At 34.6% G+C, this 19,650-nt stretch overlaps 1 protein-coding gene across 2 annotated transcripts in view; it reads left to right on the forward strand.

Moving 5' to 3' along the window:
* Nucleotides 1–19,650, forward strand: part of ATP6V1A (ATPase H+ transporting V1 subunit A) — a 53,497-nt gene that overhangs the window by 930 nt on the left and 32,917 nt on the right. The window contains exon 1 of one of the 2 annotated variants that reach the window (XM_081027845.1): nt 390–659. The exons of the other annotated variant lie outside the window; for it this stretch is intronic. The gene's annotated coding sequence lies outside the window, so the exon portion shown is untranslated. Of the gene's footprint in view, nt 1–389; nt 660–19,650 lie in introns of those variants that run through there. 2 annotated transcript variants of the gene reach the window in all.

The raw sequence follows: 19,650 nt of genomic DNA on the forward strand, positions 1-19,650 counted from the left end.
GATTTTTCCACCCCTCCCTTACCTCTCCCACGTCAGCCTCTTCCGACCCTGTTCTTCCCGGTTGGTAGTCTCCCTAATGACCTTCAAATGCTGCGGTCTCCTAGTAAGATTTTTATAAAGTGGGGTGTTCTAAAAGTAAAAACGTCTGTGGAAAACGCAAGTAAATCAGGTGTTTTTAAGACAAACGTAATTAACAATTGGCTGGGTCATTTGGCTTCCGTCCAACACGTTTCAACTTTTGAGATCACATGACAGCCCCAAACCTTCAAGCCTGGGATTTTAGCGGCGGGCGCCAGAGGGTCGGAACTTCATCGCCATTTCCGGTCCCTGGAGCATGGTGTTAACGTCACTTCCTTAGCAATGTATTATTATTTTTTTTTTAACCCGTTCCACTCAACGCTTTCTACGTTGCACTTTACACCATAAAGAGGTTTTTTTTTTTTCTTAAAATTTAATCGCACAAAACTAATGTTCAAACACTACGGAAAAATGTAGATCTTCAATATGTAGCGCGCCCGGCCGGCGACAGCGGGGCGGAGCTCGGGGTCACGTGACTGCCCGGGCCCGCCCCGCCTCTGCAGCTGAAGACTTCCCCTCCCTCAGTGTCAGAGCCTGTGGGTCGGTGATCTGTACAGTTTCTGCACCTCGCGCACTGGCAGGTGAGCGGCGACGGGTAACCGGCGGCTGGTGGAAGAGAAGGGTGGGAGGAGGAAGATGGGGAAGGTGTGAACGGCGGCCTCCGCTGATCCGGCGTTCCTCCCCGCTGTCATGTTGCATCGGCTAGGAGCTCAGTTCTCCAGACCCTCCGCTCCACCACTGTTTTCACCCCCGCAACTTGGGGTTGAGATGTCCACTTTTCTCAGGGTTGGGATTGGGTGTGGCCATTCGGTTCCCTATTCGGAGTCTTTGGGGCTCTGGGTGGTGGGATGGGTTCAGCCGTTCCTCGGGGGCTGCAATAGCCTCCAGGACCCAATCCCCAAAGCCCATTCTTTGGCAGAGGCCCTGGTCTTTACCTTCAGCTTGGGGCGGGGGAGCGGGAAGGTAAGAGAAACCCTGGAGGCACGGGCGTCTCCGGTGAGACTGGCTTGGGAGAGAATGACACTGAGGTCGCTCTCCCTGCGGAGTCACTGTAAAGCCTGCTTCCAAACGTGCTTTCTCAGTAATTCTGACTTTTTATCTCATGTCTTTGAGACAGGCGTTCCATAGCTTGTCCACACGCTTTGGATGGGACTGGAAAGGGGAAAGCAGGCCTTTTCTTTGATTTTATGGTGCAGTAATGGAGAGGATAGTTGAAATTTGGATAAAGATGTACTAGCTTCAAAACTGGAGGTGTTAATACGACAGTCTCGATTGAATGGGGAGGCGTTTAAAGATGGTGTTGCGGTGCCGTGATATGCAAGGAGACCCGAGCTAGCTTATGGAAAAGTGATTGGCTTTCACTGAAAGGGAACTAATTCTTCAGAAACGAATTGGGCTCATATGCGTATGATTAAACCAAATGTGTTTGACCGTATACTTAAAGGAAAAGGAGGTTAAGTCGAGATATTGCTGACTTCATATTTTATGCCTTTGACGTCCTCTTTTGCCATTTTTTCCTTAAAGTCCCACTTAATTGCTACTCCCAGTCAATTCCTTGACCATTGGTAAGTTTAAGTAGTGCTTGAATCCCTCCTTAGCTTTCCCCGTTTGTAAAACTTCAGGTGACGTCTTCAAGTTTTGATGAATAGTATTTTGTGAAAATACAGAAATTATTTTGCTCAGGTTTTTGCCCAACCCATTGTACTTCCATTTCGTTTGCAATGTAGTAACCAATGTTTTGACCCCAAACAATGTGCTTTAGGGAAGGGTGTTTTTCAGTTTGGTGTTTAAACTCTTTTATTTATACTGCAAACTTAGAAAGTCCCTTGGTTCTTTTGAATTGAAAGGTCTGGCAGAAATTACAAATTTGATTTTATAATATAATTTTTTACTCTGAAAAGTCATATTCTCGGTTAAACCTTGTAGTTTTCTAACCAGTGTAGTTGAAGAATTCATTAAAATGACAGCTGGAAAAATGAGAAAGATGGAATCATCTTTGAGTGGTGGATGTGACTTATTTCTGTTTTTCTGTATCTTCCAACTTCTCTACAATAAACCGGTCTTATTTTGTTAAAGGGAACAAAAAGTTGAATTCTAGACTAACAGCAATTTAACAAGATTTCCCCTCCTGCAGTGACATTTCACCAAATTAGATAAATTGCTTAAGTGTCTTATAGGTTCAAACCAGTCTTGTCTGGGTGAGACCAAAATGGGAAAGAGAAAACCAGCTAAGAAGCAGTGAATACTTTGGGGGGTGGGGGGGTGTCAGTATGAAAGAGGTTGAATGACTCCGCAGTTTTACTTAACAATTCCCCCAATTTTAGGGAACTTAGGAAAGCTGTAACTTAGACCACTAATGAAATCTGAAAGATTAGCAGCAGTAATTGGTGACTAAATTGCTATTAAAGTTAAATATGAAAAAAGGTTTGACATTATATACAATTTACACATGCATGCACACACACAAGTAATTTGAAGCTTCGAAGCCATTTCTTAGACTAGCTTCATTAGTTTATGACTATTCCATGTAGATATGTTAACATTCATTAGGGAATTGTGCTGTAGTCCAATATTAAATGGTATACAAGGGTTTTTGTGTTAGGGTCTCCGGTATCTCTTGTGTGCTTACTCTGAGGTCTTATATTTTACTGCCTGTATAGATTATCACCACCACCAAGAGTGCTTTCTTTCCCTATGCAGAAAGCCACTCAGTCCATTAGACTACTACACAACATTTTCTGTTCCTCTTTTCACTTTTAGGACATTGTGTTTAATTACTCTTTTCTGGGCTGTTCCTTAGTAAACCCTAAAGCTCCTAGGAGTTCAAGGACAGTGTCTTTACTGTTGTCTTCAGCACCAGGATGTTGAAGTACCTGAGAGTACTCAGTAAATTGTTTATTGAATGAGTGTTTGACAGTTGGACCAGGAGATTAAACTACTTTTAAAGCTCTTGAAGATCACAGCTTCCCCTAAGGTTTTGCACAAAGTATTAGCTTTCTAATATAAATCGATAATAATAACCATCCAAATCATGGTCCATAGAATAGATATAAACCTCAGATGGACTTTATTAATGCGGTGACCAACTTATTTTCATATCATGTTTACATATATGTTTACAACATATCTGGATGATATTGAAAGGAAGGGGAGTGAGTTGTACTTAATGAAAAATGGCTCTGTAGAGGCACCAAGTGATATAGGTAGCACTAGACTAAAAGTCAAAGGACCGTCATTCAGCTCTGCCACTTTAGTTACATGCGCTTTTAAGTTAAGTTGGAGTGGGAGCTTAGGGTTTTATTCTTTGGAACCTTCCTCTTAAGGGTATTGTGAATTCAAGTAAGGTTAAACTATAGATAACCTGATTTAAAAGCTAAGTGGTATTTAAATGTAAAGCAATGTAGTACAGACTTCATCAGAATAGATTTCTCAATCATAGATCTGGGTTCAAGTTCTGGCCCTACCACTTAAGCTTTCTGACCTTGGACAGTTTATTTAATCTGAGGTTAAATTTCCTCATGTTTAAATCTATCCCATAAGTACTATTAAGTTAGATCATGAATGCAGAAGACCTAGTACATACTTTGTAAAGGAAACTTAAGACATCCTATAAAATTGAGTTAACAGGTGTAGGGCATGAAGAACGGAGTAGAATTTGAAATTGAGGCTATTACAAAAAAACAGAGGAGCAAGAAAAGTGTACCTTAGCAAAGATTCTAAAATATTTATATTAGGAGCTGATAAATACCAGTATAAAGCCCATTATTTTGGCAACTGCAATGACAGTATTTTCTATAAAAAGATTTTCCAAAGCTTAGGATCATTAGTATGTAGAATCAATTTAAGGAGGTAGTTGTACTCTTTCTAAATTATTATCCCTACAATGGATTATATAAATATATTAAAATTGCACAGACCTGTAGAACAGGAACTATTGAGTTTATGCTTATGTTTAAAATTTTTGCCTTTTAATTAAATTTTTTTGTGTGTTGAATTTGGTATATGGACTGTTTATTAAGTAATAATAAACCAGTTTTAAATTTCTTGGGTGTGATAGTGGCACACTGATTATATATGATAATATGATTTTGTTCTTAGGTGATACATACTTTTTTTGAATGCTTTTATATCTTATTTTTATCTTCATGTGAAGTAGACATAGGAATGTAGAGAACAAATGCGGACATGAACTAGAATAAAATTTTTCCCTTTTTAGAGTGAGATGAATCACAGGATTAGTGGTTTTGTATTGGAAAATATCAGTAAATTAAACAGTAATTGAAGTATAGCTATCATGAGTTTATGTTTCACCTTAATCCTGAAAAAAATTATTACTCATTTGTTCTAAAAAGATTTTATTAAGAGATTATTGAATATTCTCTTTAATGTCAAGGTCTCTATTATAGTGAAATAAATTGTGGGCAATGTTTTCTATTTAATTTCTGTAGAAACTTTAAGTTTTACTATTCTCTTTTTTTAATATTGTGACCTTGGTTTATATAAATATTATATATAGTATACATTATGTACATAGTAAACATATATAATATAGATGGATAGAGTGTGTGTATTTATAAGGACAGCTGAAATAGATGTATATTTTCATGGTCATAAATCTTTATTTTTACCAGAAACTATTAAACTAGTCTTTAAAATTAGTTACTGTGAATAAATTTACCTAATGATTATTTGGAACTCCCCTTTATATTTGTTCATAGTTAGCTCTATTTAATAAATTTCACAAGTGCAGTTAGTCAGTTTTTAAAAATTGATGATATTTCATAGGTGTTTTCAGAATTAACCTATGATTTTTTTTTTGCTATTTTTTTGGTATCAATATTATATATACTAGCTTACTACAAGAACATTTTTACTTTTAATCTTAATGCTACCTGTAGAAACTATTGTTCTTTCAGTGATAAACCTTTTAAAAAATTATACCTACAACATCCCGTGTTTGGTTTCTTTTCTGAAAAATAATTAAGCTTATTTCATTGAAAATACAATGGGTAATGCATGATAAGATGCAGAAGAGCTCCAGATGTGTTTGAGCAATGAAAAACAACCAGACTGTTTTAGGTATTTCTTAGTTTAATTTTTTAAAGTGTTTACTTAAAAGCAAAATAGAGAAGACTAAATTAGAAAATACTTACAAAATTGAGGAAAGGGCATGATAAAGAACTATATTTAGTAGTGATTGTATGTACATATTTGAAAAGATGGAAGGAAATTAATCCAAAAAAGTAATTATCTCAAGATTAGGAGATTAAAGAAAGATTTAAAATTTATAATTATGACTTGTGTATATTTGATTTTTCTATAGTTAATAGTCATTCTTTTGGGCAACAAAATTTTTTTAATTTGATGTGGAGCATTAGGACATTTGCATAATGATTTCTTCTTAATTACTTGGATATCTTAGGTGAAAATGTTTTGACTTATCCGGGTAACTGAACAAGTTTTTTAATTTCATAGATACAATATATTTTTAGGCTCATGTAAGTGCAGCAGAATTTTAAAAAGCAGAAGTAAATTCAAGCATGTAAAGGAATTGAATACATGACACAGTGACATTTTAATTCAATGGGAAATAAAGGTACATACATATAGTAAACTGACACAACTTGTCTGCTAGAAGAAAATAAAATTGAGTCAGTACTTTCTATAGCATATGCGGAAACCAATTTCAGATGTTGAAAAGCTTAAATATAAACAATAAAACATTTAAAATATGAATCTCCTAAATTTCTTTATACATGCAATGTAGATGTAGCGATGTGGCTTTTCAAACCAAGATGGGAAATCTAAAAGTCATAAAAGTGAAGATGGGAGACTACATAGAAATGAAGCATTTTTCAATGGCAAAAATAAAAGACAAACGGTAGATTGAAAAAAATGTTTGAAATATGTATAACAAATAACAAGTTAACATTTGTAAGAACTATTACTGATAAGAAAAAGTTCGCACAATCGAAACACGGATAAAACATATCACCAGAACTTCACAGAAGAGAAATCCAGACAACAAAACTTAAGAAAAGATGTGTAATCTCACTAGTAGTCAATATAATAACAATAAAGTATTCTTTTTTGACTTGGAAAAATTAAGTGATAAACCTACTGCTAGCAGTGATGTGCAGTGAAACCTTTCCTCATTAGATGCTAGTGGGGATGTAAGTAGTTACAGCAGTTTTAGAAAACAATCAAACGGTATCTGTTAGTATTGAATATCCATATTCTTCCATCCAGCAATCCCCCTCTATGGAATCTTTTCCCTAGAAATAAAAGTACCTGTTAGTAAAGCAGTTTTTACATGAATGTTGTCCCAGCAGTATTTGTAGTAGCAAAAATCTAAAAACGAAGGGATTGCCTGTCAACTTGGGTGTTGATATATAAATTGTAGCATAGGCATATTATGGAATGCTTTTTAGATCAATTAACAGTAGGAGTTAAAATCCATACCGGTGAGTTGAAAGGATTTCCAAATACATCCTAAAAGGTTTCCATTGTGTATCATAAATGAGAAAGGCAAAGTTTAGAAAAATGTATATAATGAGATTCCATTTTTGTAAAACAGTTAAATATTGTGAGTTTTGTATATGCCTTTTTTGATTGTCCACATTGGAAGGAGAAAATGAAAGAAAGAAAAAGGGCAGGGTATTTGCAGTAACATATGCATGTAAAACTACATGTTTGTGCCTGTCTGTACAAAATGAATTGCAGGGAAGAATACTCACCAAAATGTTTACTAGTTATCTCAGAGTAGTTGGATGGGTATGTGGGTGATTTTTTTACTTTCTTCCTGACACTTTTCTATATTATATTACATGTCCTTATTTTTACAATCAACATGTAATGTTTCTGTAATTAGAAAAAGATTTGCTAGGACAAAGAAGGAATTAACTAAAGGAAAAATACCATTTGAAATGGCCAGGAATGGTAATTGTCTGAATTTTTTTTTGGTCTTAATTACTTAGGTATCTGAGGGGAAAGTGGATTAATTTTCCTGATAACTCCATAAATTCTCCTTAATTTTGTATATGTAATAACTCTTGGGCACCCAATAAGAATTTTTCATTAAAAAATGTACATGAAATGATAGATATTACAGGTAGGGTTGCAAATATACATTTTATTTTTAGTGTGGACATTAAGTCCTCCAGGATTGCTTTTGATTTGGAGAATATAGAACATATTACACAAGTTTGGGGTCTGTCACCTGACTTAATCATATGACAAACGGTATAAGGAAAAATTCACATTTAGGTTTTGGTGAACAAAATACTAGATGCAAGATCAACTCTCCTTAAGAAAGCTTCAAATAAGAATGTAAAGAAGCAAGATTAAAAGTTGATTATTATTTAATACTTGACTTCGGTCCTTTTAAGAGTCCGAAGGTAATACATCATTCAAAGCCATAATAGAAAATGACAGATGCTTTAGAGCTGGATTCGTTGCATGTTTCAAGCATCCGTATTTGTTTCTCATGTTGATAATTTTTGTTTTCCCTTTTCATTACCAATTTAATTAATTGTATATATGTTCTTCATAGTAAACTGTACAAATTCTTTCTGAAAAGAGTTGGGAGACATGTGAATAAAATAATTTTAGAGTCGTATTGAGCGACAATACAACAAGGAGGTTAAGGGTGTAAGTGCTGGAATCAACCCCTCTGGATCAAATCCCTACTCTGCCACTTCCTAGCAGTTTGACTTTGGTGAAGTTACTTCCTTCTGTATTGCATTTTTCTCGGCTTTAAAATTACGATAATAAGCATACGTATTTACTTCATTAAGTGTTGTGAGTATTAAGTGAATAATATAAGAAATGATTAGAATAACTGGCACATAATAAGAGCTATATAAATATTTGCCATTAATATTTTGTTACTATACTCTTTGCATAGTAAGTATACCTATATACTTAGGTATATATCATAGTTTTATTGCTTGGCTTATTTCAACACTCATTGAATCACTCAACAATATTTTTAATTAAGTTGAATGGATAATGTACAAGTGCAATGAAAATGATATATTCGTACATGTGTGTTTTCTCCCCCTCTCTCCATCTTTTTCCCCCCATGTATTTGTTCACGAAGGTAGCACTTTGTCATGTTATTCTGGACCTCACATTTTCTACCTACCGATGTTATCCTGGAGATCTTTCCACATTGATGCAGTTAAAACTGCCTCTTCTGTGTAATAATAGTCTAGTATTCGAGTGTACTAATGTACCATCATCATCATATGTAACATTTATTGAGAGTTTATTCCTGATTCAGGCACTTTTCTTAATACTTTAGTTGTATTAACTCATGGAAGCCTCACAACCTTCTGAGATAGGAACTATTTTTATTCCAATTTAACAAATGAGGCATAGGTGGTTAAATGCCCAACAGTCACACAGCTCCTAAGTAGTAATAGGACTTGGGATTTGAACCCAGGGAGTCTCAGAGAATTGCGATCTTAATATTACCAAGTATACAGCCTCTCACACTACCACAAGTTATTTTACTAGCCTCCATGTTAATGGACATTCCAGTCGTTTGCTATAAGAAACAGTGCTATAATGAATATTTGTTAATAGGACATTTTGTACGCATAAAGTAAATTCCTAAAAATGGAAGAGCTGTGTCAAAGGATATGTAAATTTTGAATTTTGGTGGGTATTGCCAAATTACTCTCCAATTTAGGGATTCACTGAAGTTCATATTTGTCCTCAGTATTTTGCAGAAATCTGTTGTTTAACTTGAGTCTTTGGGAAGCTGAATAGCTGAATGCCTTACACATTTCTGGTATCCCTGAATTATGTGTGATCTACCATCATGTGCTAGCATAGGTTACCATTATATTGAATCAATGTAACAATGTCAGTGTAAGAACAAGATCATCATCTTACTTTCAAGTAATGGCAAACATTCTAGATATAATTTGAAATGGTCTTTGTGTGATTTAGACATTGAAGTTCTATCAATTGAAGTTTGTATGAATGTATATTATTGGAAGAGTAAAATGCTACAATTGTTATTAATTAAGAAAGTTGCTGGTTTTATGTACTAAAACAATTATAGAAGAACTTTCAAATATATAAGGAATCAGATTTCCAATTACTATGAACATTGAGAGTGTGGTAACAAGCTACATATTGGAATAACTATATCTTGTGTAAAAATGGGTTTTCAGTAATCGATAGGTCCTAGTCTTAGGTAATGCAGAATTAGGAGGTAAGGGGGTTTATTGAGATGAGTTACAATATCCACAAATTATTTTGAATGTAAAATCCTTTCAGTGTCCTCTATTTCATTTGTTTCAAGAAAGGAAAAAATATAGAATATATAGTTTTAGATATAAAAATATATCATTCACAAAGCAAGCTGACTGCCACCAAACTCTTTAGTTTGGTCCAAAACATATACTTAAAATACAGAAATTTGCTCAGGTCCAAGCTTAATGTATCTATAGTGCTTGAATGTAGATTCATAGTACCTTTATTGTTCAGTATGTGTGTGTGGGTGTGTGAAGTATGATCTCATCCTTACCCAAAGATACTGTTGGATAAGGAAGGTGGGTTAAGTAACTCTAAATAGACAGTGATAAACAGACTGTCAATTCTTTATTGTGGACTATTTCTCCCTCAAGTTAAAGCAGTATAAAACAGCAGACAATTCTCCCTCCACCCTCCAAATGAACCACACAACTTTGATATCCAAAATATTAGCCTGAGTCTTGGAAGACAAACGCTTCTGTGCCTCATGGCTCAAAAGTTTATTCAAGACAGGGTTAAGGTTTTCTTAAATCTACACCCAAGATACTGCCATTAAGCCCTGGTCTGAAAACATAGATGAGTAAGTTCTTCAGAAGCATGTCTGGCTTACATACTCCTGAGCTGTTAAGTGACTGTAAATTCCCAGGATGTGCTGAACTTGACAGGACAAGAGGGTGCCCACACAGCCTTATCAAGAGCCACATACATTCATTCTAAACAAACAGACCAAAACCTGTCTGGTTGTTTTCAACTGTTTCCCCCTACAGTGTTTCTAGGGTTAAGGTCCTCTTATCAGCCTCATAAGCCGTGCAGTCTTACAACGATTATTTGACAAGTAAAAACAAAAGTGAATATAATGTATTCCATGTAAGCATTATGCCTGTACAGAGTCATATTGCCAGTACTTTGTGCTTTTTTAACATAAGTTTACTGAGGTATAATTAACGGCACTATTTAAAGTGTACAGTTTGATGTTTTAATGTATGTGTACATTCAAGGAACTATTGCTACAATCAATATAGTGAACATATCCATCTCCTCCAAGAGAAGTTTCCTTGTGCCTCTTTGTACTCCCTTCCATTCCTCCCCACTGCCTGTCCCTAAGCAACCACTGATTTGTTTCCCATCACTACAGGTTAGTTTGCATTTTCTAGAATTTTACGTAAATGGAACCGTTTTTTATTTTCTGTCTGCCTTTTACTTAGCATAATTATATTGAGATTATTCCAGGTTGTTACATTTCAAGGATTAATTTTCTTTTTCTTGCTGAGTATTACTTCATTGTATGGATGTACCACAGTTTGTCCATTCACTTGTTGATAGATGTTGCATTGTGTTTCCACTTTGGCTATAATAAGTAAAGGTGCTAGGAACATTCATATGAAAGTCTTCGTTTGGACATAACATTTCGTTTCTCATGGGTAAATACCAAGAATGCCTGGATCATATGGTAGGTGTATGTTTATCTTTATAAGAAACCACAAATTGTTTTTCAAAGTGGTTATACCATTTTACATTACTACTAGCAGTGTACATTGCTATGAGATGTGATCAAAAAATACAGTGAATATTTAAAAAATTTATTACAGTAAAAAACACATTGCCATTAGTCCCCCTCAAAGTACTCCCCTTCACTTTGAACACACTTATCCCATGTTCTTGCCACTTTCTGAAGCAGTTCTGGAAGTCCTCTTTTGTGAGTGTCTTTAGTTGCGCTGTCGTGGCTGCTGCGATGACCTGAATCAATTTAAAACATTTACCTTTCATGGTCATTTGACTTTGGGGAAGAGCCAGAAGTCACATGGTGCCAGATCTGGTGAATAAGGTGAATGAGGACAAACCATAATATTTTTGACAGAAATTGCTGTACCAGAAGCGATGCTTTAGAAAGTGGCAAGAATGATGGGATAAGTGTGTTTGAAGCAAAGGGAGAATTGTGAGGAGGAATAATGGCAATGTGTCTTTTACTGTAATAACATTTTTTTATTTAAGCATTCACCGTATTGTTTGATCACATCCTCATATGAGAGTTCTACATCCTTACCAACTCTTCTACAGTAACTCTTTTAAAATTTTAGCCATTCTAGATGTGTAGTGGCATTTCATTGTTTTAACTTACATTTTCCTAATGATGTTAAGCATTTTTTCATGTAGTTATTTGCCATTCATGTATTTTTGGTGAAGTATACATTCAAATCTTTTGTCCATCATTTTAATTGTGTTATTTTCCTATTGAGTTTTGGGAGTTATTTATGTTTTCTAGATGTAAGTTCTTCATCAGATTTATGCCTTGCAAAGATTTTCGCCATCTGTAACTTGTCTTTGTTCTAGTAATGTTTTTGAAGAAAACAGAAGTGAAGTGTGACGTGGAGCATTTTCGTGAAGTACAGTTTATCAATTTGTTCTTTTATGATTTGTGCTTTCAGTGCTATATCTAATAAATCTATCTAATCCAAGCTCAGAAAGGAAGTTTTATAATAAAATTTTAGGTTTTATATTTAGGTATACCATCCATTTTTAGTTTATTTTTGTATGTGGTGCAAGGTATGGATTGAAGTAGCCTTTTTTGCATGTATACACTTATTCTGCCACCACTTGTTAAAAAAACTGTACTTTCTCCACTGAATTGCCTTTGCATATTTGTCAAAAGTCAGTTGTCCACGTGTGTGGTTGTATAGCCTTTTTGAGATTATATATGTTTGTAAAATTTTACATAATAATACCAGGCAGAATAATAGGAGAGTTTACTATTCTTTGTAGAATTATTTGGTGTTATAGCATTGATAACATGAAACAAAATAACCACTAAAATTACAACATTTTTAACAAAACTTTTTATTCTTTTATATCAGAAGGTTATTCTACTATGGTAATATTTGGCTTCAGCTTTGGCCTCAGGTCAATACTGAGTTTTAAAATATTGAGTTTGGGCATTAGGCCAAAATGTATATTCAGAGCACTTCAGAGGGGTTGTATCAATTTTCACTCAATGAATGCGAGTGCCTATTTCCTACACACCTTTGGCAGTACTGTCACTGGGCAATATGTAGTAATTGCCTACTATGTGTCAAGGCACTTTACTATATAATTTACTATATATTCAATGAACAAAGCAGATGTGGTCCCAATTTTCCTGACACTTACAGTTTAGCAATGGAGACAATGGAAACTCCATTCAAGGTTTAGTGACAAGTGCTATGAAGGAGCAATATTGAAGACTGTGAAGGCATTCCAGAGGAACTGGAAGTTAATTCCGTAGCAAACCATACTATTGAAAACCTCCATCAGTGATTAAATCCTTCTCCTCTCCCCACAGCCAATTTATTTAAATACATCTTAGTTGTTATTATACATAGAATACTAGGCAAACTGTTAGAAATACCGATTTCTTGCTTTCTGAATTGAAAACGTGACTATAGTTTTAAAACCACGTTGTAAAGTGTTTTTTCACCTATATTAGGCAGAATTCCTTTCCTCTTGTCCCCAGTTTATGCATTCGGTCATATTTTCATTCCAGAAATTGTATGGATTCTTGAGTTAGACATGAACCTATTTATGGTGATGCTTTCTTTTAAGCATTGGGTTAATATGCCTTTGCATAGTTTGTGAACCTTCTTTCTCTTCTCTTCCATCCATGAAATAAATGACAGGGTAGATCCATTTGAATGTGTAAATATCATTTTGTAATACAAATATAATAGCATTTTTACTACAACCCTGTCAATGCTGACTTGTACGTAGTACATCCATCTCAAGTATATGCATTGCTTACGTTTGGCCAGTTTGGCTGCTCATGATGTTTTCTTGACAAAGAATCAAGAAAAGTTCTCATTCACATTCAAAAGAGTGATATGGTAATTGTAGGCATTTTTTAAGACAAGTTTCTAAGTATTTTGAGCAATGGCTTTTATTTCTTTTGGTAGTCATAAAATTTCTAGGTTGATTACTTTTGGAGGGGATATGCATGCATGACTACTAACATTTTTTTTTAAATTGGGAAAGTCTCTTCCTGGGCAGTTTGCCTGAGAAAAGTCTGTCAAAAAGCCAAAAACACCCATTGCAGTGCTCAGAGGCCATGAAGTTTAAGGATTCTCTCAGAAGAAATTTACTAAAGATAGTCCGTGGCACTGTGAGCTTGGAGTCGCAGACCATTTAACATAAAAATTTGGATACTATTATTAAATATGCTTTTTGGAAGGTGGAGACTGTGGGACTTCAAATAAACTAATACTTCATTTTGTTATCATCATTAGATTTTAAAGATCTAGTTTTTCAATATAGTTTTAAAATAAGTACATATATAAATAAATTCTTACCCACATGTCAAATACATTTGCATATAAGTACAATTTACCGATCAAAGGGTCTGAACATTTTTTTTTTATTAGTTTCAGGTGCACAAGACAAGGTAATACTTAGACGTTCATCATTTATATCCCTCACACCGTAAACCCCCCTCCCCCATTTCCCCTTCCACTATCCCTCTGATACCGCACCGAGCCATCACATTATATATATAAAATTATAGTTGGCATTCATTATTGTTCAGCTTCAGGTGTACAGTACATTGATCAGGCATCTACATCATCCCTGAGGTGGTCTCCCAAATGGGACACGTGTCCATCAGATACCCTACAAAATCTTTACAACATTATTGATTACGTTCCCCAAATTATTTTTCAAAAGCTCTGAGGCCATTTTGTGGTTGCCGACTGTTTTCTAATCCCCTCGCCTTTCCCCTTATCCTCACCCCCCCACCCATCTAACAATCCTCAGTTTTTCCTCTTTGTCCCCAGAACTGTTTCTGATTAGTTCATTCACTTATTCTTTTCTTTAGATTCCGCATATAAGTGAGATCATATGGTACTTGTCTTTCTCTTTCTGACTTATTTCACTTAACATAATGTTCTCTAGATCCATCCATGTTGTTGCAAATGGTAAGATTTCTTTTTTCTTTATGGCTGCGTAATACTCCGTTGTATAAATGTACCACAGCTTCTTAATCCAGTCATCTACCGATGGGCATTTCGGTTGTTTCCATGTCTTGGCTATTGTGTATAGTGCTGCAATAAACATAGGAGTGCATACTGATTTTTGAATTGGAGTTTTGGATTTCTCTGGGTAGATGCCTAGGAGTGGAATTACTGGATCATAGGGTAGTTCCATTTTCAGATTCCTGAGATACCTCCATACTGTTTTCCATAGTGGCTGCAGCAATCTGCAATCCCACCAAAAATGCACAAGCGTTCCCTTTTCTCCACATCCGCACCAGCACATGTTGTTTGTTGAATTATTGATGATAGCCATTTTGACTGGGGTGAGGTGGTATCTCATTGTGGTTTTTATTCGCATTTCTCTGATGGCTAGTGAGGTTGAGCACTTCTTCATATGTCTGTTTGCCATCTGTATGTCATTTTTAGAAAAACGTCTCTTCATGTTCTATGGCCATACCACCCTGAACGCACCCGATCTCGTCGGGTCTGAACATTTTTTAGGGCCTCGTTGCATATTGCCAAATTGCTTACCATATTCCTTACAAAATAATAAACCCAAATTGACCTTTCCTTGATGTTTGTAGGTCATTCTTATGACCATTAATCAATTTATAGCTGCTTTTTCTTGTCTGCTACCTATTTATTCTTAAGACTGTAGCTCTCTAATGATTTGTTGCTTTAAATATGCAGTGGCCTGAAATATTAATTTTTAATTGTGCATAAGTTGATTGAGTCAGTAAGACTGTATACACAAAGGTCTCTTGCAATGTGCAGAAAGTTTGAGACTGTCATTTCAAGTTTCAGAGATCTTTTGTTTTCTTATTTCTTAGGTCTTTATTCTCGTGAAGGTTGGCAAATCTGATCTTATATATAAATGTTATTGTACTGTATTTAGTTCTAATAGCATATATTCTATGTATGCTATTTTCTAGGACATACTTTTTTTTTTTACATTTTAACAGTTTTGAAATTAGTGTTTATCCTGAAGTTTCTGGAGTGCCATAGTTTAATTTGTCCATTTTTTTTGTAATAGTACATCAAATAAAGCAGTATGTTACATTTGATGGTACCTTAGATTACGTGAAATATGGTATTACTTCTAGGTAGGCGTGTGTGTGTGTGTTTGTGTGTGTGTGTGTGTGTGTGTGTGTAAGAGTTGCTCTTGTGAAACATCAGCATAGAGTATCCTTATGGATCCCTAGTTGGTTGCCTTACCTTGGCTTTATCTAGTCACTAAGTTAAAATGAATGAAAGTATACTAGCAAAGTATAAAAAATAAAAATAGCTTTTAAAAAATGGGAAGCCATCTAGGTACCCAGTAAAGAGATTAAATAAACTATAGTATCTGTTTAATGGAATATTATACAGTTGAAAATGATACTCACGAATAGCAATATATAAAGTTATAGTATCGATTACACTTATGTAAAAAAAATTGTTTGTGAGGAAGTAGTAACAGTCAATAATATTGAAGTGTTGAGACTTTCCCTTAGATGTTTTTTAAATTATAAGCATATTCTGAAAATAAATTTTAAGGAAAAGTATGTAACAAATACTTTCTTTACTGTTTGTATCTTTTGGTTGTCTTCTTGGCTATTTATATACTTGTAATTTAAGATATAAGTTAGTACTCAGTTTTCCTTTGTAATCTGAAATCAAGAAAATATTCTAAAAAGTCAAAAATCTTTTGGGCTAGTACTGTTAGCTTTAGTATAACATTTTACTCCAGTTTATTAAGTTTTATCTAAGAAATAAGAAAAATATGAGGAATTTCATATGCAAATACTGTTTTAGCTGGCTTCATTGTTCCAAATTTATGACAGTCTGTTAACCAGAAATTTTCCACTAACTATTCTTGGTAGCAACATTGTATTGGGTTCGTTTTCATTAATATTCTTATTAGTCCCGACTGTGCCCATTTGCTTTGTAGTTACATTGATTTTAATTTTCCTATTATAATTGTTTATGTTTGTGTTATAAAGCTAGACATTAATAAAATACAGCACTATTCTTTAAGTCTTTAAGTCTTTGTTCTTTAGGAGATCAGTATTCTAGGAACAGTCAATTCTTGGTTGTTTAGTTGGTGAATGATCTGTTATATCACCTTTTTTCACCTTCTCTCTTTTGTCTGCATATTATTCATTGTATTCTAACGTAGAGTCAATTATTAAAGGAAAAGAGGCATCCCTGGTTAAAAAAAAAAGGTAATACAGTTATAGCTACTGGCTGAAATAGGGTCTTTTGAATTATTTGTTGCTAAATACCTGGGTGTTAAAATCAGACTAACTCAGGCTTCTTCACTCTATAGTTGTGTCATCGTGAGTGGGTTGCTTAAGGCTCAAAATCTATTTCTTAATCAAACAACACCTACCTCATAGTACTGTTGTTAAGGGTTAAATGGGATGTGTCCATTTTTTAACATAATGCCTGGAGTGTGATATGTGATTAACAAATAGTAGTTGATATTATTTATTTTAAATCTCAAAACATTTTATTGAGTTACTGCTGTGCAAAGCATTATGCTATGTGGAGGTGAATGGGTAAGAAAATGATACATATGCTTCTGGAAGGTAGGGATACTTGAGTCTGTTCACATAACAGTTTTACCTTTGCTCATAGGCTTCTTAGCCTATAAATTCATACTGTAGAACTTATATACTAAATAAAACATTTTGTTATTCTGGTTAAAACTTTGAGTTTTGCACAGTTTTATTTGTAAAAATTTGAAGAGGAACCTATGATTGTTTATTTCTAGAAGTGCTATAAAAATAGTTTATGGACAAGCCTGTCAACAAACCATGAGCATATGTAGCTGATACAATTTGAGTTCTGTTCCCAGCTTAAGTGTCCACCCTTGCTTTTATCTTTGCTATTTCTTTTTCAGGAATGCCTTTGTTTTGGTATGAGGTTGAAATGGAGGAGTGTCTGCGTGCATGTTCTCAAAAGTTTTTATTCCAATAGGGGTACATACTTCCTGATTCCATTAGCTCAGTTTGCTGTTTGTGAATCTTGTGTATATCTCTACTCTTTGATTCTCAATTTTGACTGTACATTTCCTTGTAGTCCATCACCGTAATTTTTGTGAACTATTTAAGTAATGACCTTATGTTTGCCTTTATTCTTTTTTTTAATGTTTGCCTTTATTCTTAACCTTTTGATCTGTTCATTTTTTTAATAGTACTATGAAATATGTTTATATATGAAAGTATTCTTGAAACGCTCTCCTTTTGCATGTTGGTTCAGTGGACCAGTAAAGGCAACAGGGACCCAGATGCTTGCCTCTTTCTATTTTGCTGTCCTTACTTAGCAAGGTGGCCTGTCTGCGTAGATTAGCTTCCTTCATTGTCCCAAGATGGCTGCGTGTCCCATGCGGATGACCCATCCAAGGGGGCAGAAAGTGTTGCTCATGGCCTGTATCTTTTAAAAGAGCAAAGAAATCATTCCCAGGAGCTCCCCAACAGACTTTGCTTTACCTCTTCATGGTCTGAACATTATTATATGCTCATTTTCAAACCAGTCATTGGCAAGGGAACTGAAATTACTTTGGTGGGCTTATCAAAATTTGAACCGGGTTAGGGTTTTGTTGACAAGAGAAAAAATGGGGAACTAGTTATGCTTCATCAGTAGCCTGCCATATAAGCCTTTCTAATGGGGTTGGTAGGTAGGCAGATTAAATAAAATGAGTACAAAAGTGCTTCACAAAATGATTTAATACTATATAAATAGAAGGTAATGTCATTAACGGGAATTCTACCTATTCTATAACTTTTTGACTAAGCTTAAGAATATTAAAAAGATTCATGATGCCTTTTTCTAAGAAGATAAACTGTGTATGAAAATAAGTATTTGATTGTAATCAACAAGATTCTTCTTCGTTTTTTATCTACTACCGTGTTTCCCCGAAAATAAGACCTAGCTGAACAATCTGCTCTAATGCGTCTTTTGTGGCAAAAATTAATATAAGACCGGGTTTTTATTCCAGTAGGGGTACATATTTAATTAATATAAGACCAGGTCTTATATTAATTTTTGTTCCAAAAGACGCATTAGAGCTGATTGTCCAGCTAGGTCTTATTTTCAGCGAAACAGGGTCTTTTTAAAGATAGTCCTTAATCAACTGTATAGAATGTACTTTTTAATTGTTACAGTAAAATAATATACTTCAGTGTCAATGAAGTACGTAAATAAATACTGTCTTGGAACCTTGGTATTTAGCTTTTATATAATACCTCACCCTTACCCCCCACAGCCGTATCATCTAAGACTAGTAGTAAAGAGAATTATTTCTGGATGATGATGTTACCGGGTATAGTGCATTAATCATTAGCAGTTTAGAGTGGACCTTGTGAGAGGGAAGGAAAAATAATGGGCCTCCGGTGTTGAGATTTGCCACTGCAGAGTTCTGCAGTGTGTGTGGGAGACTGATGACTCATTAGATCAGATGGTTGCCTGCCCTAATCTGGATTTTTCCCCATCGACAGCAGGGTTGTGTTTTTTTTTTTTTTAATCTTTCAGAAATTTGGGGGGAACCCTACAATTTGTGACTATGGGAATCTTACTTATAAATTACATTTACTTTTATCCTTAAAGTAGGAGTCCAATAGCCTAAGGCACATTTTTTCTGTAATCATTGCGTTGCTTTCTCTGAGTGTAGCTGTGTATACCACACTGTTTTCGTGAAAGCAACTGTTTTTAAAGTAGTTTAAAGTATGCTTTTATTAAATGATTGAGAGCAATAAGAATAGCTGTATATTATGTTAGGAAGGAGTTATTAAATACCATATAAAACTTTATTTAGCATTAAATCGTATGCTAGTTTGGGACCTTATGGAGATTTAGGATAAGATTACTTTCAGTATTATCTAATTTGCAATATAATTTGGTTTTTGCAAGTTAAAATGTTTTAGGAAGTTGCTTTCTTAACATCTTTAAAATCTTACGCTTTTTCTCATTGAGGCATAAGCATTTAAGAGTGAAGCAGAAGTTTTTAGTGGGGTATTTTTATTTTTACTATTTGCATGGATAACAACAAAGGGTGGTTAACAAATTAACAAAGGGTGGATACAAATTATTATGTGACTGTGCTTATCAAACTGCTATATCGTAGCCCAGTGCAGTGGTTCAGTCAATATAATGTCTACCTAAAAAATCATTTTAATTTTATTTGTGGGGAGGAAGCACACAAATCTTTCTTGTAAAACAGACATTGTATATGATGAAGTGGAATGCAGAATGTGTTTGGATTTAAGAGAATACACAAGAGCATACAAGGAAATTTCCCTGCTTGCAGTAGACTGCTATATAGCATCCT

The sequence above is a fragment of the Rhinolophus hipposideros genome, assembly GCF_964194185.1.
Source record: "Rhinolophus hipposideros genome assembly, chromosome: 2".
Classification (NCBI taxonomy): Eukaryota; Metazoa; Chordata; class Mammalia; order Chiroptera; family Rhinolophidae; genus Rhinolophus; species Rhinolophus hipposideros.